General features: G+C 41.2%; 1 protein-coding gene across 3 annotated transcripts in view; it reads right to left on the bottom strand.

Moving 5' to 3' along the window:
- PTPN14 (protein tyrosine phosphatase non-receptor type 14) overlaps positions 1–25,537 on the bottom strand; it is a 178,991-nt gene that overhangs the window by 57,527 nt on the left and 95,927 nt on the right. The gene's annotated exons all lie outside the window — the stretch shown is intronic.

Genomic DNA, 25,537 nt, shown 5'->3' with positions numbered 1-25,537 from the left:
TTCTACTTTTTCTAAACTTGGACATGTCAATGCAGGGAGTTCAAGAGTGATCCAAAGCTCAACTCTTTTAGAGAGAGGCAACGAACACTGAGAGCTAATTATTGCTATCTCTACCTTGTTATCATGGATATCATTACATATCAATCCAATGCCTATTTGAGGGAAGGACTCAGGCTCCCTGTCTCCTCTAATAGAGTCTCTATTTCTTCTCTCCTCTTGGGTCTGCTGGTCAGGGTAGAGACAACCATGTCAGGCTCTGGTGGGGAAAACCTATACTCAAATCAGAAGGACCAACGCTGAGTTATTTAAGACTTCTCTTTTGTAAAACTTAGCATGTAATAGAAAAACACCCTGTTCTTCCTACACCCAGCCTAACTTTCACCTAAAATATTCATAATCATTTTACAGGCTCCACTACTGAATCAAGAGCTTTACTTCCTGTCCACATCAAGAAATGTATAGTGGGGCACCTGGGTGGCTCAGTCGGTTAAATGTCCGACTTCGGCTCAGGTCATGATCTCACGGTTCATGAGTTCGAGCCCCGCGTCGGGCTCTGTGCTGACAGCTTGGAGCCTGGAGCCTGCTTTGGATTGGATTCTGTCTCCCCCTCTCTCTGCCCCTCCCCCGCTGGTGCTCTGTCTCTCCCCCTCTCAAAAATAAATAAACATTAAAAAAAATTTTTTAAAGAGAAATGTATATAATAAGTGCCTGTGCTGATTCTCAGAGACAAGTCCCTGGTATGTGTAGAAAATCTCTGTGCCCACTCCGTGCCCTGAGGTCAGTGGGCAGGGCTCTGTCTCACCTAGTTACTATATATATCCTTAGCTGGTGAGAAGCATCATGGATTCTAAATCCCAACAAATAGGAATACAGGTTACAAATAAGAACATGTGGTTAAAAGTCTTTGGTAATGAAGTAGCAGTTTCTGACAGTGCGCAATCAGTAAGGAGGAAATACTAGGTAGGATATTTCTTAAAACCGTGTGAAAGTGAAGGCACTGCCTGGGGATGGAGGAAGGGGCAGAGTTTTGGACAATCGTGTGTGATGGAAAGAAAAGGGGAAGTCGTAGCCTGTCTCTTCATTATTCACAGCGGAGAATCAGAGTAAATGAAAACATTCTGAAGCAATAATTGTGTATGAAGTTAAAGAAACACCAGGAGTAAATCGAAACATCACAGACTAAAGAAACCTGGATCGCCACAGTTAAAATATGCCACGTGTTATCTTCCGGTTTTCTTCTTTCACCTGTTCACTCAAGTTCTGTCCCCAGGCTCAAGTGTATTCAAGCTCCACCTCTCCCAACGTTTCACCCGAGGTGAGTTAACACTACAGAAACGTGGTCCCATGCGCTCGCATAATATAAGGGCCTGCTCTCTGCCCACTTTTCTCCCATCCCAAGGGGGAAAAGGTAGCAAGTTCTGCACATGGTACACGGTGAGGATCTGAGCTTCCATGGTTTTACTCGGCAAACCAAGAGCTCCAACAGAAATGGTTTACGTTAGTGCCTTTGCCTCAAGGCACATGCACCCTGCCAATGATGGGCAAAGCTCAGGTTCTATAGCCTCACTTGAAGAGCAGATTTGTGTCTAAAAATGCAATCTGATGCACATTATTAGTTCATCTCCTGGGGGAAAGCTCAGTAGAACTTGAACCAGGAGGGAAAACATGGGCTGTGGAAGCTTACTTCCCATTCCATGTAACCCAGCACATTCCCTGTTTGTGTTCCCTTCCCTCAAGGCTCTTCCTTAGTATCATCTGCCATGTTCTTTCCTTGTGCCCTAGCCTGACTCTTGGTTTTCCTCTGGCACCTGCCTTGTGCCTCAAGGAAACAGTAAAAGTTCCACTCATTTGTATGAGGTAACTTTCACTTCCAGAGACTAAGAAGTGTATATGCTAACTAACTTGGAATGTAAATTAAAAAAATAAATAAAATGGTAAAAAAATAAAAATAAAGATAGTAAAATAAAAAAAATGAGTGATCAAGTCACAAATAGACATGGTGGAAACTCAAATGCACTTTACTAAGTGAAAGAAACTTAAAGAAACCAAAGAACCAAAGAAAACTACATACTCTATGATGCCAACTATATGACATTCTGAAGCAAAACTATGGACACAATAAAAAGATCAGCAGTTGCCAAGGGTTGTTGGGGGAGGGGGAAAATGAACAGAAAGAGCTCAGAGGATTTTTAGGAAATATTTTTAGTGAAATTTTTAGTGAACAGATGATATTATAATAATATATACCCTTATACTGATACATATCCTTATAATGATATATATTGTTATATTTGTCTAGACCTATATAATGTACAACACCAAAAACAAAATTGAAGGCAAAAAAAAAAAAAGAGAGAGAGAGAGAGAGAGACTAAGAATTGCCCTTGAGTTTTTCATGGAAGATCTTTCAGGCTTATAACCGGGCCAGTTCTTAGATAACTGAACACCTCCTTGTGGAAACCTAGGAAAGCAAGAGGGTCCCAAGTCATCAAAGGATCTTTTAGGTGTCAAGAGTTCATTGTGAAAGGAGATAGACCTTTGAAGAGGAGCCATTTAGACTCTGAAGATCACACTTTCAAAAGTGGGGGAATCAGAAGAAAAGAACTATGAGGAAGTGTTACTTCATCTTACTGCCAGAGGATCCCGCTGCGGCTTTCTTCAGAAAAGTTAAAGGACATCGGAACCAAGTAAACAGAACAACCAAACAACAGCAACAACACAAAACCCAGAATTTCGGGATAGGAAGGAATCTTAAGTTTACTGAAGAAAAGTACAATGGGAATGGGATTCGAAAGAAAGAAAGAAAGAAAGAGAAAGAAAGAGAGAAAGAAAGAAAGAAAGAAAGAAAGAAAGAAAGAAAGAAAGAAAGAAGAAAGAAAGAAGGAAGGAAGGAAGGAAGGAAGGAAGGAAGGAAGGGAAAGAAAGAGAAAGAAAGAAGAAAGAAAAAAAAAGAAAGAAAGAAAGAAAGAAAGAAAGAAAGAAAGAAAGAAAGAAAGAGAAAGAAAGAAAGGAAAGAAAGAAAGAAAGAGAAAGAAAGAAAGAAAGAAAGAAAGAAAGAAAGAAAGAAAGAAAGAAAGAGAAAGAAAGGAAAGGAAAGGAAAGGAAAGGAAAGAAAGAAAGAAAGAAAGAAAGAAAGAAAGAAAGAAAGAAAGAAAGAAAGAGAAAGGAAAGGAAAGGAAAGGAAAGGAAAGGAAAGGAAAGGAAAGGAAAGGAAAGGAAAGAAAGAAAGAAAGAAAGAAAGAAAGAAAGAAAGAAAGAAAGAAAGAAAAGAAAAAAGAAAAAGGAAAAGGAAAAGGAAAAGAAAGGCCAACCAACCGACCAACCAACCCAAACCAAACCAGAACATACAATTTCAAGGCAGGGAAAGTGGTAAAGTTCACCCCCTTCTCCTAATCCTACAACGCTGAATCTCTTCTATTAGCATCCACTCCCTGCCATCTTGAGTGGTTCTGACTCATTTTCTGCTCTACAAGCCCAGGAGAAATGTGGATATTCACACTTATTAAGCACTTCCTGTGCACAGAAGTTGGTTAGGAGCCGAGGGACATCCTGGAGAGGTTGATGACTGTCAACAGGGGCGCGCTTCCTGTCTTGGACCACTGACGCCATGGTTCTCTCTCTAGTGCACTACTAAGGGCTCAGCTTTTAAGAACCAAAGAGTGAAGCATTTTAAAAGGTGTTACCCTAGCATTATCTGCCATGGCTAGAGCCTTTGATCATGCAGGGCCCTTTAGGAATGTAACTTGCAGAAGTCAGCGAAATAATCGTAGTTTTCTCATCCTGCCGATTCCAACTTTCACCTACAGTTATCACTTCTATAACATGTGAGGAAGTTCTAGTACAGATCCATTCCATTCCAGGCAACAGTGTGTTCCAATTCACTAGCAAGGAACAGCAGCATTGTTCCCGGTCATTCAGGTCGGACGCAGGCTGAAGAACGAGAGGCTGAAGAGGCAGAGCTCTTGCCTGGAAGCCATCCAGACTATGCGAGAATCTGAACGGAGTTAATGATACGCTGTTACTACCACACGAGACTGTGGATGTGACGATGTGAGACTGCAGAAACGAGAATGAAATGTGAACCACTTTGGAAACTGTCTGTTTGGTACATTTTTGCTCAAAAGGCACTTTTGTAAAGTATGATAATTCCATCCCGTATGAAGACTAAATTAGAGAATACGAGCTGAAATTCTATTTCTAGAATGTTTGGTTTTTGCTTATTTTTGATTAGAGATTCAATTCTAACGGCAGTAAAATGTAACAGTGAATTCTATTTTGGAAACATGCAATTTCACGGAAGTATACTCCACCCTGTCATAGCTTTGGGTGGAGGGGAAAAAAAAATACACCAATCCTCATGCCAGGAAAGTATTTGCCAACTTTCCAAAGGGATCCTCTTTGAAACCCCGAGCTCACAAGGAAAACTTTTTAATATTTTTCATATTCAAAGACCTGGAAATAGCCCACCTGACTGCTGGGGTCCAATGAGTGGTTTCAGGTTAGGATTCCGCTCTCCCTCTAAGAAGTGGTGAACAAAACTATGCTTGTTGAAAAGAATAAAAAAAAATAAAAAATAAATAAAAAATTAAAAAAAACAAAACAAATTAAAAAAAACTCTGCTTGTTGAATAAAGGTAACATTTCTATTTTCAAGGTTTTTGGTTTTGTTTTGTTTTGAATCCACAAAGATTAAAATTCCGATTTCTCTACGTGAAACAGAAAAGCTTCCTGATAGTCAGTGCTATTAAATATTACAACTCAAAACTGACAAATAATATGAACCAGTCTTTAGATGTCTCATCTGTCTGGAATAGTTCCATCCAATCTCAAGAAAACAAGTGACTTTTCCAAGTTCCTTCCTCCCCCTAAGCTTCTGAAATTTTTTTTTTTAAATACCATACTGGGTCCCATCAATAGAGCATTCAGTTCTTCTGACCGTCGTATCAAAGAACTCTTTGAAAATTACACCCCATAATATCATCCTCAACATTTACAGATGTGCCGCTACAATCTTCAATCTCTCTTTTTAATTCATGTAAGGGGAATTTAAGTCCTTATGCAACTCTGCTCTATTTGCTGGTCTGTCGCTGCTTCTCTGATGGAGAAATTCCATGTGGTGTTCTGAAAAGTATGGACTGTACTACCGCAGAACCACAAATAAGGCGAGAGGAACGCAGAGGCCGAGTACGTGTTGCTTTGAAAATATTTCTCCCACCCCTCCCACAAGAGAAATGTTCATTCCAAACCCAGTTCAGCAGAAGTGCCTCCAACAGAGAACAGCTATGAAAGTATAAAAGCCTTAAGAGCTGGTCTGGGTCATGCCTCTACTCAAAGACTTCACATTGTCAGCACGAGTCACAGGATGGTGGGGACAGGAGTGGGGGAGGCCTCTTCTATTGCTCCAAATGGTTGCTCTCCATGAAGCCTCCCCGCTGAGAGGGTCATACCCACTCACCTCCCTCATCGACTGTGCTACAGCTTTGGCGTCAATGGGATGGGGGTGGACACTCCTGAGCCGAAGCCTTCTGAGCCATTTCTGTTTCCCTTTGCCCTGAGCCCCAGGGAAAGAAGGCAGTGGACACAGTGGTCATGTAAGGTGGGCAGGAAAAAGCCTTTGTTTCTGAAGGCCACAGAGATCCGCAGGGCATACATCGTCAGAGCATGACTTAGCCCACGTTGTTTGATAAGGGAAGGATTTCCAAGACCCAAGTCCTACCCTTTTGTTTTTAGAGAAGAAAACCGTGTGGAGGAAGAAGAAATGACTTGTCCACAGTAACACTGCTCTTGAAGGCAGGGCCAGACAGACCGGAGCTCAGAGCTCTCCTCCCGCACGTGAGGGTGGAATCTGATTCCCAGCCACTGCGGCCAAGTCGTCAGTTCCACTGAAGTCTAAAAGTAAAAACTAAAATAAAAATGCCACTGCCTGGTGCTTTTTGTGATCCCAGTGCCTCTAAGGAAAGGCTTCGATAACCAAGCAACCTTCCTCCCCATTAGATTGTGCCACAGCATGTGAGACAGACACTGGTAAGAGGAGCTTTTCTGTAAAAATGTATTATAGTCGTAAGTGGACCCATGGATTATTCAGATCTGTTGTGTTGGGTTTTCTTCCCAGTAGCAGCCTCTGGGAAATTTCACTTTCCTGCCCCAGAAGTAGACAGAGGGCAAGAAGATGGAGCTATGCGTTTAATCACTTGTGAACAACATCATAAGACAGAAAGGGGACAAAGCGAAATCTAGAGAGCTGGGTCTCTGATTGTAGGTTCCCAGAAGGAGAGGCTCCACCCAGAAATGGGTACAAACGGCCCTTAGATGTATGTATTTCCAAATGCAGATTTTTAAAAAATGTTTATTAATTTATTTTGAGAGAAAGAGGGAGTGCGTGTGCGCATGCGAGCTGGGGAGGGGGAGAGAGAGAGAGAGAGAGAGAGAGAGAGAGAGAGAGAGAGAAGTTCAAGCAGGCTCCATGAGAGAGAGGGAGGGAGGGAGGGGGAGAGAGAGAGAGAGAGAGAGAGAGAGAGAGAGAGAGAGAGAAAGAGAGAGAGAGGCTCAAGCAGGCTCCACGCTGTCAAAAGAGCGTGACACGGGGCTCGAACTCACCAGCAGCAAGATCATGACCTGAGCCAAAATCAAGAGTCAGACGTTTAACTGATGGAGCCACCCAGGCGCCCCCCAAATGCAGAGTTTTTAAAAAAAAGCAGACCACAGTTCATCCTCAGTAAAGACATCCGCAGTCTTTACTGGGTGTGATTCAGCTGAATCAAGGTACTTCTATATTATGGATCATGAAAAAGGCTATCTAGACTTCATTCTGTTACCACCTTACTTAGTAACACCTGATGAGTTGTATGATTGGCACCTATCACCCATGCATTACTCTTTTTACCCCCACTGCCCGAGGAGATCCGAGAGAGAAAGAAAATGCTTTCTCATAGTTAAAAATAGGTTACTGAAAGCATCCTGTAAGCTGTAACTATCGACCTGCATTACCACTGTTATTATCAGACAGCTCCTGTCTGCCTCTCCCTTCCCTACAGTTCAAGGTCAGTCAAACTAGCTTATCTCTTGTGCATGGTCAGTAGGGCTGTGACAACTTAGAGAGAGAAGGGCATTTCAATACCATCCCTACATTCCTCAGTCTGTGAAGGCTTTCCATCAACTACTGGGGTCGGAGGGGCGAGCGAGAGAAAGACAGGTTGTCATTGTGATCACGAGGGAAAGTGTAATGACTTGAATCGCCCTTTCCTCACTAGAAAACTTCCTTCACAGTCAGCCACATCAGAAGAATCTTGCCAGAATGTACTGGAAACCAGCTCTCCCAGGGCAGAGCAGTATGTACCAAAACACTAGCATTGCTTTCTGGTTGACACTGGGCAAGCAAGAAATAAATGTCCAAGTTTCTCCACTACGAAGGACAGGGGACTGAGGACAAGCTGTCCTAGAATTCTGGGGTACAGAACAGCAAGTGAACATCATTTTAACCCTGAGATTGACCGAGATACCAACAGGAGAGAATGAGCACATTCCATCCATTCCAAAGGGTGTTCCCAGCTATAAATCCGGATAATGGACAGGGTGGCTCACCCTGTTCTCCATCTGCCGGGACCAGATAAACAGTAAGTACACAGGCACACAACCAGATAAACCTGACTGCCTCCTCCGTCCCCCTATCCTCAAAACCCCTGAGAAGATTTCAGTTTATGATTGTTCAAGTATAATAATGTGTTTGCTGCCTGACAAATGCACTATCTCAAAGCTTTTATACTTAATGAACGTTCGAGTTGACGGTCAATTAAAACTCTGCATTGTCAGGCAGACTACAAAGGCAAAACTTCTGCAACTGTGCAAAATTGAAATAACCCAACGGGGGAGGTTGGGGGGGGAGGCTAAAACTATAACTCAACAAAGATAACCTTAAAAGGGAAAGTTTGTCTCCTAGCCTTTTCACACCACAAGCCGCTACAGGCGCGTGCGTGAAAATACAAACACGTGCATGTACTCAAACACACACAGACAAGACGGTCCCGGCAAAACTTCAATTCCAGAAGTTTTCAGCGTTCGTCGATCAATCCCCTATTCTGCCAGAGACACCTTACTTCTTACGGAGACTCCTTAGGTTTCAGTGAGTCAAAGGATTGCAATTCTTTCCTAAAAAGGATAATGTTTGTTTAAATGCACATAAACACACACAAGCCTTACTTAGCTACTAGTGAAGAAAGGCCAATGATAGCAAGGTGTTGCAAAAGCGAAAAGCATGCCACAACCTGATCCTTGCTTTCTGCTCTTGAACTCCTGCATTAATTATAACAAATTACAGGGAATCCAAGTGCAGTTTATAAGTCCAATAAACTCCCTAATAATAGCCTATAATTTAATCAAGGGTTCTCTTTAAAAAAGAAAAACTCTTTCACTACAATACATCAGAGAGGGAGAGAGAACACCCCAACACCACTTTTTCTGCCACCTTCAATGCTCTTGGGTACAGATTCCTTTGTGGCATTCACATTGGGAGTACTTAAAAGAGCCAGATAGGCTTCACTGCTAGGGGCCGTGATGCCCTGAACTAGAAAAACATAAAAGAACTGGGAATACCTAGCCTTGAAAGCAAATACAGTCCTAAAAGCGTGTGACGTAACGTAAAATCTGAGTCTGTTTTGCTCTGTCTTAAAAATCTCCAATGACTCGGAGGACAGTTTGGAAGTTCCTCAAAAAGTTCATTATGGAGTGACCACACGACCCAGCAATTCTGCTCCTAGGTCTCTCCCCGCGGGAACTGAGAACACAGGCTCACACAGAAACATGTGCACAAATAGCCATATTATCCATAATGGCCCCAATTTTAGGAAGGGGTAAACAAAATGCAGCCTGTCCATACAATGGAATATGACTTAGTCACAAAAAGGAACGAGGTACTGATACCTGCTACCAGTTGAATCGTGAAAACGTTACGCTAAGTGAAAGACACAGACACTAGAGGCCACATGTTGTACAATTCCATTTCTATGAAATGTCCTAAGGGGCAAATCCATGGATAGGAAGTAGATTAGCGGTTGTGTGAGGCTAAGAGAACAGGGGAGGGGGAAAGGAAATGTTCTGAAATCAGATAGTGCCAATGACTGCGTAACGTTGGGAATATACCAAGAACCACTGAAGGGTAGACTTTAAAATAGTTAAAATACCAAATGTTATGGTATGTGAATTTTATCTCAACAAAACATCCAATGACCTTAATCGGGAAAATGCTCACACTCCTGATACAGCTCACGAAGCTCCTCATGATCCACTCAGAACTCTTTTCTTTCTGACCTCATGTCACTACGCACCACATCCCCGAGCGGTGGTCAGTTTAGCGTGCTTCCCAAAACCCGCCACACTCCCTTCCTCCTGCTCACTGTTTCTACTGTCTGAACGCCCTTGCCCGTCCTCCTCCATTTGGACAATCACTTACTCAGCCTTCAAACCTCAGTTGAAATTCATCTCCTTTCATAAAGCTTCCCAAACCTCAACCGGTTAATGGCTCCTCCCCCCAGCCCCCCAGTACCTCACCCACATCTCTCCTGCAATGTCATCTACACCTCCCCCATTCCACCACAACGCCCTCACAGACTCGAGACTGGGTCTTATCATTTGATGTCAGTACCTGGCACTAAGTAGACACTCAGTAAACATTTCTGAGTGGATGAAATACTGACAGAGGGAGGGAGCGAGGGAGACTAATCACCTCATAGTGAGATTACTAGATGTTATTTCTAAGGTACGCAAGAGGCCCCTATAAGCTTCAAAAATATAACTCACCACACACTAAGCAGGAAGCCTCAAAAAACTTTTTGCTTTTCAGCAAAGGGAAAAAAAATATTCCTTCAAAGACCTAAAAGAGCCAATACGTATTGAAAGAGAGCAAAGGTGACACTACCTGATTTCAAGAGATTATGAAGGCAAAAACAAAACAGTGTAGTATTGGTGAAAGAATAAACAAATAGATCAACAGAACAGAACAGACAGTCCAGATATAAACCTTCATAAACAGAGTCAGCTGATCTTTGACAAAGGGGAAAAGGCAATACAATGGAACAAAGATAATCTCTCCATGAAATGGTGTTGGAATAACTGTGAATCCACATACCCCCCCTGCCCCAAAAAGAGAGAGAGAGAGAGAATCTAGAAACAGACCTTATCCTTCACAAAAACAACTCAGAATGAATGACAGACCTAAACACAAAATGTAAAGCCATAAGACTCCTAGAAGACAACAGGAGAAAATCTAGTTGATCTTGGATATGGCAATGACAGTTTAGATTCAACATCAAAGACACAATCCATGAAACAATTACTGACTTTGTTAAAATTTAAAACTCTGTTCTGCAAAAGGCAACACAAGAGAATGAGAAGACAAGCCACAATTGGGAGAAAATATTTACAAAAGCCAAATCTGATAAAGGATTCATCCAAAACATACAAAGAACTCTTAAAACTCAACAAAAAGAACCCAATTTAAAAGTGGGTCAGAGATCTTTTTTTTTAAGTTTATTTATTTTGAGAGAGCATGCACGTGTGTACCTGTGAGTGGAAGAGGGGCAAAGAGAGGGAGAGAGAATCCCAAGCAGGCTCTGTGCCGTGCTGTCAGCACAGAGCCCAACGTGGGGCTCAAACTCATGAACTGTGAGATCATGGCCTGAGCCAAAATCAAGAGTTGGATGCTTAACCAACTGAGCTACCTGGGTACCCCCAAAATAGACAAGGATCTTAACAGACACTTCACTATGGAAATGTATAGATAGCAAAGAAATACATGGCAAGATGTTCTGCCTCATGACATCAGGGAAATTCAAATGAAAACAACAATGAGATACTAACTACTACATACCTCTTAGAATGGCCAAAGTCCAGAACACTGACAACCAAATGTTGGCAAGGATATGGAGCAACAGGATTTCTCACTCACTGAGATCCCGTCGAGAATGCAAAATGGGGGTTTCTTAAACTAAACACACTCTTACCATATGATCTAGCAATCATGCTCCCTTACTCAAGGGAGTTGAAAACTTATATCCATACACAAACCCACGCATAGATGTTTACAGCAGCTTTATTCATAATTTCCCAGACATGGAAACAATCAATACGTCTTTCAGTAGGTGACTGGACAAATAAACCGTGTACATCCAGACAACAGAATATTATCCGGCACCAAAGAGAAATGAGCTGTCAAGACATGAAAAGATGTGGAAACTTAAATGCATGTTACCAAGCGGAAGAAGCCAATCTGAAAAGGCTACGCATTGTATGATTCCAACTATAGGAAAAGGCAAACCCATGGAGACAGTAAAGAGATCAGTGGTTGCAGAAGGGAGGATGAACAGGCAGAGGACATGGGCCCTTAGGGCAGTTAAAATACCGTGTATGATACTATCAGAATGGATACATGTCATTATACATTTGTCCACATCCACAGAATGGACAGCACTAAGAGAGAACCCTCAGGTAAACTATGGACTCTGGGTAAGGATGATGTGTCAATGTAAGTCATTCTTGGTAAGAATTCTGATGAGTGATAATACTGATAATGGCAGAGACTATGCATGTTATGAGGGCAAGGGGTATGTAGGAAATCTCTCTACCTTTCCCCTGATTTTGTTGTAAATCTAAACCTGCTCTAAAAAAATAGAAGCTTACAAAAAAGAAAAAAGAAAAAAGTATTCCTTCAGTATGGACCATTTGTTTACCAGTTGATGATTTAAACTATTTTCTGAGCGACTGAGCAGCAACGAAGGAAGCCAGGGCTGAATCACAGTCAAGGACTACAGACTGCGTGAAATAAACCCTCATGGTGGGCATTAGAAGTACAGATCAAGGAGGAACAGGGGTCCATGCAGATTAGCATGACTCAAACCACTCCTCTACACTGACGCTGTAAAATATGGAGCCTTGTCCCTCTGATACTAGGAATAAATATGTCTTGACTCATCAGCTCAAACTACACACCTGCCTGCCCCCAAAATCATATATTCATAATATTACCTAGGACTCCGCTGTGGGAAAAGGGAGCTTACGTTATTACATCGGTAAGCGGGGTGAGTCAACTCCCCAAAAATCTGTCTTCCTGGTAAAGAGCCAGGTTTGTGGCTAAGAAGTTTGCATAAATCCTTAAAAATTTGGTGAGCTAGCAGATGGAAGAGTAGGGCTGTTGTTCGCTCTATGCCTGGTCTGAAGGAAAAAAAGAAATGAAAATCAATGACTCTGAGGCGAGAGGATCATCTCTGTGGATGGCCATGAATGCTTTCTTAGAGTCCCTAATTAACGGTAGCTCCTACATTCTCACAAGCGAACTGCTGAAAGAAGCGAATTCTTCTGTCAATGAAGTAACGTCCCAGAAATGAGTAGGAAATACTATGGGCTTAATAAATGCTTGATGAATGAATGATGGGATCAAAATAATTAATTATATATCCCTAGAGGCTATGATAGAAACAGAGGTTCCCAGCCTATATTAAGTCACATGACTAGACACAAAGGGTATCTGGTCATTACCCATGACCAGGAAGTTCAGTATGGATGGAGATGAATGGGGAGAAGACTGGATACTAGCATTCTGTCTTCTTCAACCCAGTTTCCTACCATCAAAGCAGGACAGTGCAAAGAGGAGGCCTTCTTCATAGAATGTGTGCCAGCCTATACAACTCTCACATACCTGGTAGACTCAAGAAACAACCTAGGATTCTATATTGGTCAAAGGCAAGTGACAAGCCAGGGAACACCTCCCAACTGTGGGGACCCTCCAGTCTAAGATAAGTGTTGGAAGGGAAAGATCTGTCATTGATTGTGATTTGTTTCTGTTCACGGTGATGGGCTACGAATCCTGACTGCCTTTATTTTTGTCTACAGCGGGATCGAGACTAGACTCTGACGCCTCAGTACTCCGAATGAACATCACTTTCTACATCCTTCCCTCCAGCATCTCTGTCATCAAAACCATGACCCCACCCAGGTTTTGCCCCGAGAACTGGCCAAGTCTGATTTTACACTCTGGCTGCTGTTTTTACCTATTGACCAATCTAAATTTTAAATATTTCTAATCACTGGGTTTTTAGGTTTAGTGCTTAAACTCTGCAGGTGCCCACTCCCCTGGGGCCTGTCTAGTCACTTAATGCACACGTTCTCATATTTACAGCTTAAAAAACATATGAAAACTAAAAGAGTGACCCACGTTAAAAGTATATTTAAAAACACTGACAGAGCGCACATGCACGCGTGCACACACACACACACACACACACACACACACAAGCTATATGGAAAATTCATCAGAAATAGCAAAAGAGCTGATATTTCTGCCTAGAAGTCAGAACTACAGGAGATCCCTTGAGATCCAATTGGATGACCTTTATTTCCATAGTATGGACCTACTGTAAGGCAAGTGCCGGGCCCACCCCACTTTGAACCTGCCAGTAAGGTCCATGTTCAACCTCTCCCCAATCACAGCACCTCAATATCACAGCTTTTATATATTTCTAATGATGACAGGCTCACCCATCTCCACTGAGCCCATAACTACCTTGAGGGCACAAACCACCCCTCTTTGTTCAATAATTCACAGATCCAGTAGATGATCCTCGACTTGGTAACCATGCAAAAAGCATTATGATCATTTACTGACTCAGAGAAATCCAGCGAGTAAAAAGAATGCTTCTTTGGAAGCCAGCCACTCAAATAGTTGGCATAAAACAATATTGGACTCAGCAGCAAAATAAAATCCCCAAATCACCTAAACCCAGGTATTGCGTAATATAAAGCTTTTTCTCAGCCACTGAGTCAGAATATTTCATTCCATCCTCTTTGTTCCCACTGCATTTTGTAACTCTAACATGGTACTGATGGGGCAATTTGCTTAATTATGTAGATCCAACTTTGTTTCCTTGGCTATTTTAAAAACTTGGTTTGTTTATCTCTGTATTCTCCCTCAACATCTAGCATACTGAGGTCTTCACTGCACATTCATATTAGAGCAAGACACCATGACATCCATATGTGACGTGGCCTTCCTTAAAAGCCAGTTAAGTACAGACTGCTCCTAGCTTCCTACATCGTTCCTAGCTTAGGCTCTGAAAGAAATAATAATAATACACCACATGTCTATCAAAAAGCTTTGGAGACTTGAACTCACCACAACTGAAATTAAAAAATAATTTTTTTAATGTTTATTCATTTTTGAGAGACAGAGAGAGACAAAGCATGAGCAGGGGAGGAGCAGAGAGAGAGGGAGACACAGAATCTGAAGCAGGCTCCAGGCTCTGAGCTGTCAGCACAGAGCCCGACGCGGGGCTCGAACCCACGAACGGCGAGATCATGACCTGAGGCCGGAGGCAGAAGCTCGGCCAACCGAGGCACCCAGGCACCCCACCACAACTAAAATTTTAATCAATGTTTCTAGATGTTAAGAAATCAGAAGACTCGAATAATCCTGAGTTGTAACAGGGCCTTACATCCACAGCGTTGTTTTCCAAGTGTTTTCATGTGTAATATTTCATGCCATCTCACATTCTCAAGGACTCTCTAAGATGGTCATGACATTTCGCATTTACCCACGAGGAAATGCAAACCCAGAGAGGCAACGTGACTTGCCAAGGCTTCTGATTTTACAGTCAAGTGTGCCTGTGTGGTCAAATGGCACAGCCTGTCATTTCTATAGGTCTGGAGCATGAATCTGAAAGGGAAAAAACTGGAAGGACCAAAAAACAAAACAAAACAAAACAACTACAGAAAGTTATAAACACATTACACCATGAATCCGGGGACCATTTAGTGAATTTTCACTGCTGGGAATGAATACTTTTCTTCTGCAGAATCTTCAAAAGCTGCTGAGGATATCAAGTGTGGCAACAACTGCCAAAGATAAAATACCAAACCAGCAAACATCTCACTGCCCAAGAATCTAGCATCTTCCCATGCTGTGATTTCTGCCAAAATTGTGCTTGACATTTTCAGGCATGGAAATGTCTGTCTACAATTCTTCCTTTCAACCCCTGTCTAGGGCTCTAGGATTAAAGGACTAGATACTCCTTTTGTTGGATGCAATTTGAAAATAATTTTGGATGCCCTTTCTTCTTTTAGAGTGTGGTTTTCTAACTGCCCCACTCTCTAAAAGCAATCTTTTTACATCCCCCAACATACAATAAGCTTAAAGGTAGAAAATGCAATTTCCTAGAAAAGGAAATGATGATCTAAAGAGACAAAAGGCTACACACAGGTGGAAAGAAGCCCTTTGTTTAGGTATGGGGACCAAGAAGGGGGACTGCCAAGCAGAGAACTATAATTGCCACCTCAGAGAAAGTTTTTCATTTCTTTCAATTCACGGAGAAGGCTGCTCTAAACACATTCCTCCTTTTCATTAGAAGTTGAAAATTTTGGGGGCGCCTGGGTGGCTCAGTCGGTTAGGTGTCCGACTTCAGCTCAGGTCATGATCTCATGGCTTATGAGCTCAAGCCCTGTGTCAGGCTCTGTGCTGACAGCTCAGAGCCTGGAGCCTGCTTCGGATTCTGTGTCTCCCTTTCTCTTTGTCCCTTCTCTGCTCATGCTCTGTCTCTCTCCTTGAAAAATAAACATTAAAAAATTAAAAAAATAATAAATTGAAAAATTTTAAACTATCTCATTAGTATAGGAACACATCAAATGCCTCTTTAGGAACTCAGAACTCACTGGGGCATTAAACCAAGAAAGGGTACCAGTTCAAAGGTCAAGAAAGGTCTCTCTGATAAGGCGAGCTCTGAACGGAGATCTGAAAAAAATGAGGAGCTGGCCTTATCAATATTTGGGGGAAGGATGTTCTGGTTCAGCCGATCCAAGGGCTTGTAGGAACACGCACAGTGGTATGTTCAACAATGGGAAGGGAGCCCATGTAGCAAGGAGCAAGCACGAGGACAAATGGTAGGGAACGATGGGGGAAAGGTCACAGAGGTGAAACGTAATTGAAGGATTTGGACTATACTGAGTAAGATGGCAAACCAGTGGAAGGCGCTGAGCAAAGGAGCCACATAAAGTGACACACACTGAAAAAGAAAGGCACTGGTTGCTGTATAGACACTGGACCATAAGGGGCAAGGGTGGACATAGGGACAGCAGGCAGGAGACATGATGATGGACTAAGGTAGAGCAGGAGCAGTGGATATGGGACAAAGCAGTCAGACTCTGGACATATTTTGAAGGTTGGATATGGGGTAGATGAGAACAAATTCATGGATATCTCGGTAAGAGTTTCAGTCTGAGCAGCAGAAATAAAAATTTCAGTAAAGACTCCTCCTTTTGGGAGAAATGACAGACTGCTCCGTAAATTTGGAGAAAACAGACTTAACTATTGATTTAAAAAAATTATAACCACATTATCATTCACTAAAGCTTGTACATTCATCAAACCACTTCAGTCAAACATTTGATCTCATCATTTTTACGTTGAGGGGGGAGGGGACTCTTTTTGACATAATAATGGGTATCCTCCTTTTTTTCATCGTTCTTCTTCCTCTTCCCCATCCCCTAAATCCTCTGCTTCACATTTCCGTATAGGAAATAACTTTAAAGAATGAAGCTCATAATATTTCTACCTGTTTTCTAAGATCTGAATTTTCAGTGCAGACCAACAATGGTTAGTTAAGAGTGTAGCAAGAGTGAAATGAGCAAAGGGTAAGTGGTAGGAAATGGGAAATGAAATACTGCTTCTGTCTGTGGCAAAATCTCTGGGGAGCCCAAATCATGGCTACTTCCCACTTGATCCCCGTTATAAAAGTGACATACTTAAAAAAAAAAGCAGTATCATCTTCAAATTAAAGGTTAATTAAAAATAGTCTTTGCAGGGGCGCCTGGGTGGCACAGTCGGTTAAGCGTCCGACTTCAGCCAGGTCACGATCTCGCGGTCTGGTCCGTGAGTTCGAGCCCCGCGACGGGCTCTGGGCTGATGGCTCAGAGCCTGGAGCCTGTTTCCGATTCTGTGTCTCCCTCTCTCTCTGCCCCTCCCCCGTTCATGCTCTGTCTCTCTCTGTCCCAAAAATAAACAAACATTGAAAAAAAAAATTAAAAAAAAAATAGTCTTTGCAGTACAACTTGACCAAAAAACACGCCCTAAAAAACCAGAGAAGAAAAACAAGTTTGTGTAATTAATATTTAAAGTCCACACATTTTCTGTTATTTAAAATTTTATTATTTTTATGAAAACTCATCTAGAGTCACTCTCACCTTTATACTACTGGCAACTAGGTTCTGTGCATAGAATGAAATCCCAAGTATTTCTCCACTTTCTCAAGTTAGTACATCCTGGGTAACTTCCAGCAGTTCTGACAGACAGGAATGACTGTGCTCATAAACAGGCTGCTTTTCTCATAAAAGTCGTGATCATAGATTTAAGGTAAGTCTAAAGAGGAATTTGATCAAAAGTATAGACACAGAAAAACATATGGTGGACTTCTATAGTTTATCATTTATATGTCTTTATATAAACTCTTCTATATGTTTATCATCTTCTCTATGGAGGGGATCTGTAATAATTAGCACATGAAAATAAACCATTATCTGGGAATTGGAAAACACTGTTTCACTATCTTTTTATTTTTTTATAATTTTTAAAAATTTTCAATAGGCTCCACAACCAACGTGGGGCTCAAACTCACAACCCTGAGGTCAAGAGTCACATGCTCTACTGACTGAGCCAGTCAGGTGCCCCAAGAATCTTTTTAGAGAATATAAATCAGTATCTAATTTTAATCATTTAGATAATCAGGGTACTGTATGTTCTTAAAATTCCCAACTGGAATTTTATAAAAATGGAAGGAGCCATTTGCAAGGTACTGTGACTATTTCAAAAACGTGACCTTCATGAGAGCCGGGATTTTGTCTGTTTTGTTGACTGCCTTATCTCCAGTAACTGAAAGACTCCTAGCACACAACAGATGCTTGGTAAATACTTAGTGAATGTATACATGCATAGCTGAATGGATGAATAAATGAATGAGTGAATGAAAATGCCACAGTGATTTGCACCTTGTCCCAAAGGGCTGTTCAAGTACACTAAAATATTAATGATGCAAAAATTATGCTAATTATTTAGTTCAGGATAAGTATTTAATAATATTTATAGAAATATTTATATTCAAATATTTATAGAAAAAATATTTATAGAAAGTACTAATGGTAGAGAATTTTTTTTAAAACATAGGGTCTTACAATGAGAAGAAAAAGTAAAACTGATCCCTTTATAATGAAAATATTGGGTACTCTAGATTTGGAAGGTAGTATGTTTTCTTAATAATCACCAACTTAAAACTCTAAAGAAGAAATTACATAATTTAGTTCCAGGACACAGAACGAGACTTCATACCAGGAACCTGTGACCCAATAGTAACAAGAAAATCTTGTCCTTCAAAAAATTATTTCTTCCAAGAAATCAAAACTGTATGCAATATGATTTAATTATTTCTTTAAGACATAAATATGAAAAGTCTTGATTCATTTATCAAAATCCAATGTCTTCTTCAAAGCTCAATTCAACAGACACATCCTGTGATGGTAAATTTTATGTGTCAACTTAACTGGACCATACTACCCAGATGTTTGGTCAAAGATTATTCTAGATGTTTCTGTGAAGGTAATTTTTAGATAAGATAAACACTTAAATCAGTAGACCTTGAGTAACGCAAATGACCCTCCATAACGTGGGTGGGTCCCATTCAATCATTTGACAACATTAAAAAAAGACTGACCTCCCCCAAAGAATAGGGAATTCTGCCAGCAGACCACCTTTGGACTCAAGCTAAAACTCCTCTCTGGGTCTCCAGGCTGCAGAACTATCTTGAAGATTTTGGACTTGCTAGCTTCCATAATCATGTGAGTCAATTCCTTAAAAGAAGTCAATCTCTGTAGATACAGAGATTAGATATAGATAGTTACCTTGTTAGATCTGTTTCTCTGGAAAACCCTAAGATACTTTGCCAAAGCTTCCCCTTACCACTTCACCCATGAAGGATACCCCTGGTAGGTACCTATCATACACCACCCTGTCGTTCGGGTATTTTTATGTGACCATCTAAATCTTCCCTAATGGATTGGAAAACCCATTCAGGACAGGAGTGACATCATGTGCCACTTTGTATTTTACAGAGCTCCTTATACTTAGAAAATAATAAATGAGTTGAATGAATACTCAGAGATGAGTCCAGAAGGCAGAGGAGGCTTCCAAGGCAAAAGGAAAAGGGAGACACCTCAATTACTGGCAAAGACCAGAAGGACTGAGAAGCCCAGGGTGTCAAATACTGAATGGACCAGTCAGACAAGTCAGAAAGGTTTATGGAAGGAAGGAAGTAGAAGGCAATAAGGAAGATGTAGTCTTGCAATGCTCCAAATGCCCCGGTATGTTTGTCTCTACCTGCCAGGCAATGGTAAGTCATGAAACATTTTTGACAAAAGAAGGAAAATGATGAAAACAGCCTTTAAGAAGGATGCTTTAGAATCAGTATACACACCGTATAACGCAGATGGCTGGTAGAGACACAAGAGGCCAAAAAATAATGGGAATAGTGTCAGGCACTATAAAGTGTGCTTTTCCACTTACTAACCAGTTTAATCCTCATAGGATCCCTCTGTTCATGAAGAAACCTAGTCTTGGGAAGGACCAATAACTCACCCGAAGGCACACAGAGAGTAAGTGACAGAGTCAGGATTCAAATCCAAGCCTATTGGATTCAAAAGCCTATGCTCTTTCCCACGTCACCATATTTGAAGCCAGAAGTAGGGGCAGAGGTGGCTGGAATGGATTTAAATGAGATGTGATACAGCATAGTGGGAAACATGTGGACTCTGGAGCCATGCTGCATAAGTTCAAATCACAGCTCTGTCACTTACTCATATTGTGAGCTTGGGCAGGTTACACAACCTCTCTGTGCCTTAGTTTCATATTCTGTAAAATCAGAATACTAACAGTGCCAACGCTATAGTTGTGGTAAGAACTGAATGTCTTAATACATATAAAGAATTTAGAATTGTGCCCTGCCACAAAGTAAGCACTCAATACATGTTAGTGATCATTATTGTTACTATTAAGAAAGATCAATAATCCTACTGATCTGCAACTAAGTGCCACAGTGCTTGCTTTTATGTTTACTGATGTGGCCTAAGGGCCTCAAACATAATAGGTACTCAATAAATATTTAATGAATGATGAATTCAATACAAGGAGGAAAAGGAAACCAAGGTCAACTGTCTAAAATTTTTCGGCCTTAAAATGTGCTTTTTATTTTGCTGGTGGTAATACAAATTTTGGAGAACTGTTGGGTAAAAGTTGCATATACATGTTCAGCAGAAATGAGTACATGTCTGAAGCCACATGCAAGAACGCAGACGTGTATAAGGATGCCCTGGATACATGTACTAGAAATGTAAATATCATCACAGTGCTTAATGGCTCCAAACCCGAAACAATCCAGTGTCCTTCAACAGTAAGATGAGCAAAATGTAATACAGAAACTTCTAGTTGTAAAATAAATAAGTCATGGGGATGTAACATACAGCAGAGGAAACACAGTAACACTGCAATAACTTTGTATGGTGACAGATGGTAACTAGACTTCTCATAGGGAATATTTCATGATGTATAAAAACACTGAAATCACTACGATGTATGCCTGAAACCAAAAGAATACCGTTTATCACTAAGACTTCTTTTTTTTTTTTTAACACAGTATATTCCTGTGCTGGAATATTACGCAGCATTGAAAATGGCCAATCTCTTAACTACATACAATGCAGACAAGTCTCAAAAAATGTTGATCAAAGAAGTAAGACACCAAAGAACACATGTGATATTCCACTTTATTGCTTTATTCAAAGCAAAACCAATTCATGCTGTTAGAAGTCAGGATACTAATGACTTTTGGGGGACAGACGTTGAGAGGGAACATGAAGGATTCCTAGGTGCTGGTGATGTTCCAGGTCTTGATCTAGGAACTGGTTATGGAGGTGTATTCATTTTGCAAAGATTCACTGAGCTGCACACTTTGATTTCTGCACAGGACTGTATGTTAAGTTTCAACAAAGAGACTCTTGGTCAACAAAATGACTCTTGGTGTAGAAGGTCACGATGTGACTCCGAGAGAAAGGCTTACCAGCGCTTGGAGGAATGGTCAGGCCCAGTGTAAAAAATGAGATAAGGAAGGAGCACCCAGGTGACTCTAATTGTCAGTTTGTGACAGTAAAAGTATCAGAGTCATTCAGAGAAAAATGGGGTATTTAGAGAACAATTTAAGGTCAAGAGAAAGTAACGGGGTGGGAGGTGGAAATAGTTCATCCGCGTCTATCTTTGTGGCTCTGCCCTTTCTGGATTGGTTGTAATAGAGTGAACAGAGTGTCCTGTGTAGAGACAGATGATCAACAAACGGTAGTTGTCATCATCACCCAAAGAGCTTGAAGTAAGAATACAACACAAGGCAGAGGGGCTCATGTGAATGCAGGCTCCTGGAGAAAAGGGTTGTATTTTGTGTAGACTTCTGGTGCCTTGCACAGGGTAGATATTCAATGTATGAATGAATGAATGTCCTGTCGGCAGGAAATCAAGAGTAAAACGTGGGTAATACAAAATGAAGACACACATGTCAGAAACTACTTCTAAAGGTTGAAGATGACTGAGGTCTACTGCAGACCATAGATAAAGAGAAAATTATTTAGAAGGGCGGAGTTCTGGCAAACTGGGGATTAGAAGAGGAAAAGCAGTAGGCCTGAGACTGGATGAGGGGTAAGGCACCAAAAAACAAGGAGAAAGGGAATTTCAGGGAGTGGGCTCTCCATGTCTAGAGCTGTACGTGAGTGAAGAGAACAGGAGTAAGAAAAGGCCACTGGTTCAGAGGTGGGGGTGTCCTTTGGTGACCTTCAAGAGAACAATGTGAGCAAAATCGATGATGAACATAATTTTCAAGAAAACAAGCAAAAAACCCAGACATCTAAAGGTAAGAGAGATATACAATAGTAATTAGGAGGCATAAAGGTATAAACATATAGAAGTATAAGTATTTTGTAGTTAATTTCTTTAAATGTGTATTTGAGAGAAATAGAGAGAGCACAATCCAGGGAGGGACAGAGAGAGAGGGAGACACAGAATCCGAAGCAGGCTCCAGGCTCTGAGCTATCAGCACACAGCCCAACACGGGGCTCAAACCATGAACTGTGAGATCGTGACCTGAGCCGAAGCCGGACGCCTAACTGACTGAGCCACCCAAGCGCCCCTGTGGTTAATTTTTAAGATAGAAAAAAGGACCATGGTTGAAAACAGAAGGCAAGGAATCTATGAGAAGCAGATATTAAAGATACTTGAAAATTATGGGAAACTGGAGTAAGCCTGGGTAAAGCTTTGAGAATCCAGAAGAAAGGTAGAAGGACTGGCCTTCTTGCAAACAGCAGACACCCCGTCCTTGGACGTGGCTGGGGGTGGGAGAGTGCAGCAGGGGCTGGACTGTGTCCAGCAGAGGCTATGGGAGCAGGGGGCACCGCTCTGGACGGAGATGCCTGGGCTGCTTGGCTCCAGCTCTGATCGGGCTGGTTTCATAAAGAGTCAGATTTGATGATTTGTAATGTCCTTTATCATGACAAAATCCTGTGTTTCTTACATGAAAATCATAAGAAGAGAATCTGTACAATGCCCAAATGAGCCTCCTTCACCATATCAGCAAATACCACTCTAGACAATTAAATATATTAAATATATTAAATATATTAAATATATATATATAAATATATATATATACATATAAATAAATATGTATATATATATTTCATTCCCCATGGTCAAAAAGCTAGATTGATTCCCTCTTTCATTTGAATGCTTTCTAATGCAATTACTTATATACTGAGTCAAGGGTAAGGAGGGGTAAAATGTTTTAGACTTATTTTGTCTATGTGCTTTTGGGTAAAATGCAAGTATTGGAGAGCCATGGATAAGAATCTCTGTAGGTCAACTCAGCATTCTTCTACAGACGTTCAAAGCTCTAAATGCATTTCTAATGGCATTGCAGTTGTAATTATACAATGCTACAATTTAGCAAATAATCACATTTAGTAGGAAAGGAAAAATGCCTACTTTACAGTGTCATGGTTAAATAATTTGTGACACCCCTTTTGAAAATGAACCAGACATAAAAAATACTGTTCTCCTATCTTTGGTATTTTCCCACTTCCTGTGGATAAACGATTTCCAAGCCTTTTCAAAAAAAAAAATAACCATGGAATTTTTTGTGGGCGAAAGACTGTCAGAATATTAGCTCTCAGGATAATGTATTCACTCCTAACAAGGAGGACATCACAAAATCATGGGGCAGGGGGGCGTTGTGTGTGCACGCGTAAGCAACACAAAATCTCTTGATGTATGGTAAGGAGGCAGTCACAGAAATTTGCATTAAAATTTTTTTGTACTTAAATATATTGTGCTTCTTGTTGGTAGGTGGAATCAAAGGATTCAATGAACCAGTCTAGAAAATGATATATCTATTTTATTTTTTATTATTATTTTTTAAATTTTTTTTTTCAATGTTTATTTATTTTTGGGACAGAGAGAGACAGAGCATGAATGGGGGAGGGGCAGACAGAGAGGGAGACACAGAATCGGAAACAGGCTCCAGGCTCTGAGCCATCAGCCCAGAGCCCGACGCGGGGCTCGAATTCACGGACCGCGAGATCGTGACCTGGCTGAAGTCGGACGCTTAACCGACTGCGCCACCCAGGCGCCCCAAAATGATATATCTATTTTAAAAACTGATCATGAAAAGAAACTTCAATGTTTTCACAAGTTTAGACTTATTTGGTTGAAAAGATCTTATAACTGTTTCTCAATTTACCTATTTCATCTTTAATTTAACTAAATGCAGTAGAAATCGACAAACCAGAGAATGGCAAGAGAATTACTGAAACCCACGTACAGAATTCTCAGTTTTAAACAATTCTTTTTTTTTTTTTTAATTAAAATGAAGTCTACAGGGGCACCTGAGTGGCTGAGTCGGTTGCGTGTCTGACTCTTGATCTCGGCTCAGGTCATGATCTCATGGTTTGGGGGTCTGAGCCCCACATTAGGCTCTGTCCAACAGTGCAGAGCCTGCTTGGGATTCTCTGTCTGTCTCCCTTGCTCTCTGCCCCTTCCCCACTTGTGTGTGAGTAGGTGTGCGCGAGCGCTCTTTCTCTCTCAAAAGTAAATAAAGAAACATCAAAAAAAATTTAAGTCTTCAATGTCAAAGCCTGGGGAAATTGTGGAAGAGGGTCCCTTTTAAGGTTCTAGGGTCCATAGTGTAGTATAATTCAGGCCAGCTGTTATTACTGCTTTCATTAGAGATGCAGGTAATGCTAAATTCGTGCACAATATATCCCTAAACTTTTATATATGTATGTAAACCATACATTATATTACGTATAATCTACTATGCATTACCAAAGCTTAACTAATTAAAAGGCTAAAATGCTACATTCCGAAGTAGAGGAAATACAAACTGACCAAAATTCCTGCAAAATCTTGGATCCTCATTTTGCTTATTTCAGGACCCCATGAAGATGCCCAGGTAGTCTACAAAGAAGACCACGCCATCCATCCTCTAAGCTTCTCAGCCTAAACCAGATGTTCCAGACTTTGCACCTCTTTCATTCTTCCCCAGTTCCTTGAAATCCACCCTGAGCATTTCTAACCTGAATTTACTAACCCAAAACACCATATATTGCTGAAAGAACATCGAGGTATAGTTGCATTCCATTTCACCAAACTTAAATAAGTGTAAGAATCACCTGTGGCACAAGGTAAAACCAGATTTTGATTCAGGAAGTCAGGCGTGGTGTACAAGAATCTGCATTTTTAAAGAATGCCACGGGCCATTCTGCTAAGGACCGCCTTTAAAGAAATCAATGGGCTCCCCGTTTCTTAGTTTTGCTCTGTTTTTGTTTTTGTTTTTTTTCAAATAATTATCATTCACCAAGAGTCCATCATCTCCTTAAGTAATCTTTAATTGGAATCTGTTTATCTTTTCCAGACTACACCCTCTTCAAGTTACAAGTACAGCAAGATTAGCATCAGGTCGGCCTGGTCCCTCCTGCTGCAGCCAGCCTGGCTTCAAGACCCTGAACAGCTGCTCTGACCATCTGTGAGGCTGCAAAGGCCAGGCCTGCCTTATCCTCTTTGCTCACACTCATCTGATAACCTCAGCACAGTGAGCAGGACCAGCCTGGGCCCTCTATGGATTAGATCTGCTCCCTTGTATGGGACTGGGGTGAGGGTGGAGAACCTTCCTGGGGGACATACATTTATGATAACAAGGCAGCTTTTGTTTAAATCACTTTTTGCAGCTTCACCTTTGGGAGGTGTCCCAGAGAATAAGGGACAAATCTGAAGTTATCTTCAACTACATCAAAACATCATTACCTTTTGAGGCTAATTTTGATTGCTGGAACTCATGAGTCAGTACCAACTGGGGATTCAATAGTGTTTCTACTAAAACTGTGATACGGATTCTGTTCATCATCGATTACGTACTAAGCCCCTTGGT

This window comes from Felis catus, chromosome F1 (genome assembly GCF_018350175.1).
Source record: "Felis catus isolate Fca126 chromosome F1, F.catus_Fca126_mat1.0, whole genome shotgun sequence".
Taxonomy (NCBI): Eukaryota; Metazoa; Chordata; class Mammalia; order Carnivora; family Felidae; genus Felis; species Felis catus.
Note: the sequence above shows the minus strand (reverse complement) of the source record. Positions and strands in the feature narration are given on the sequence as shown.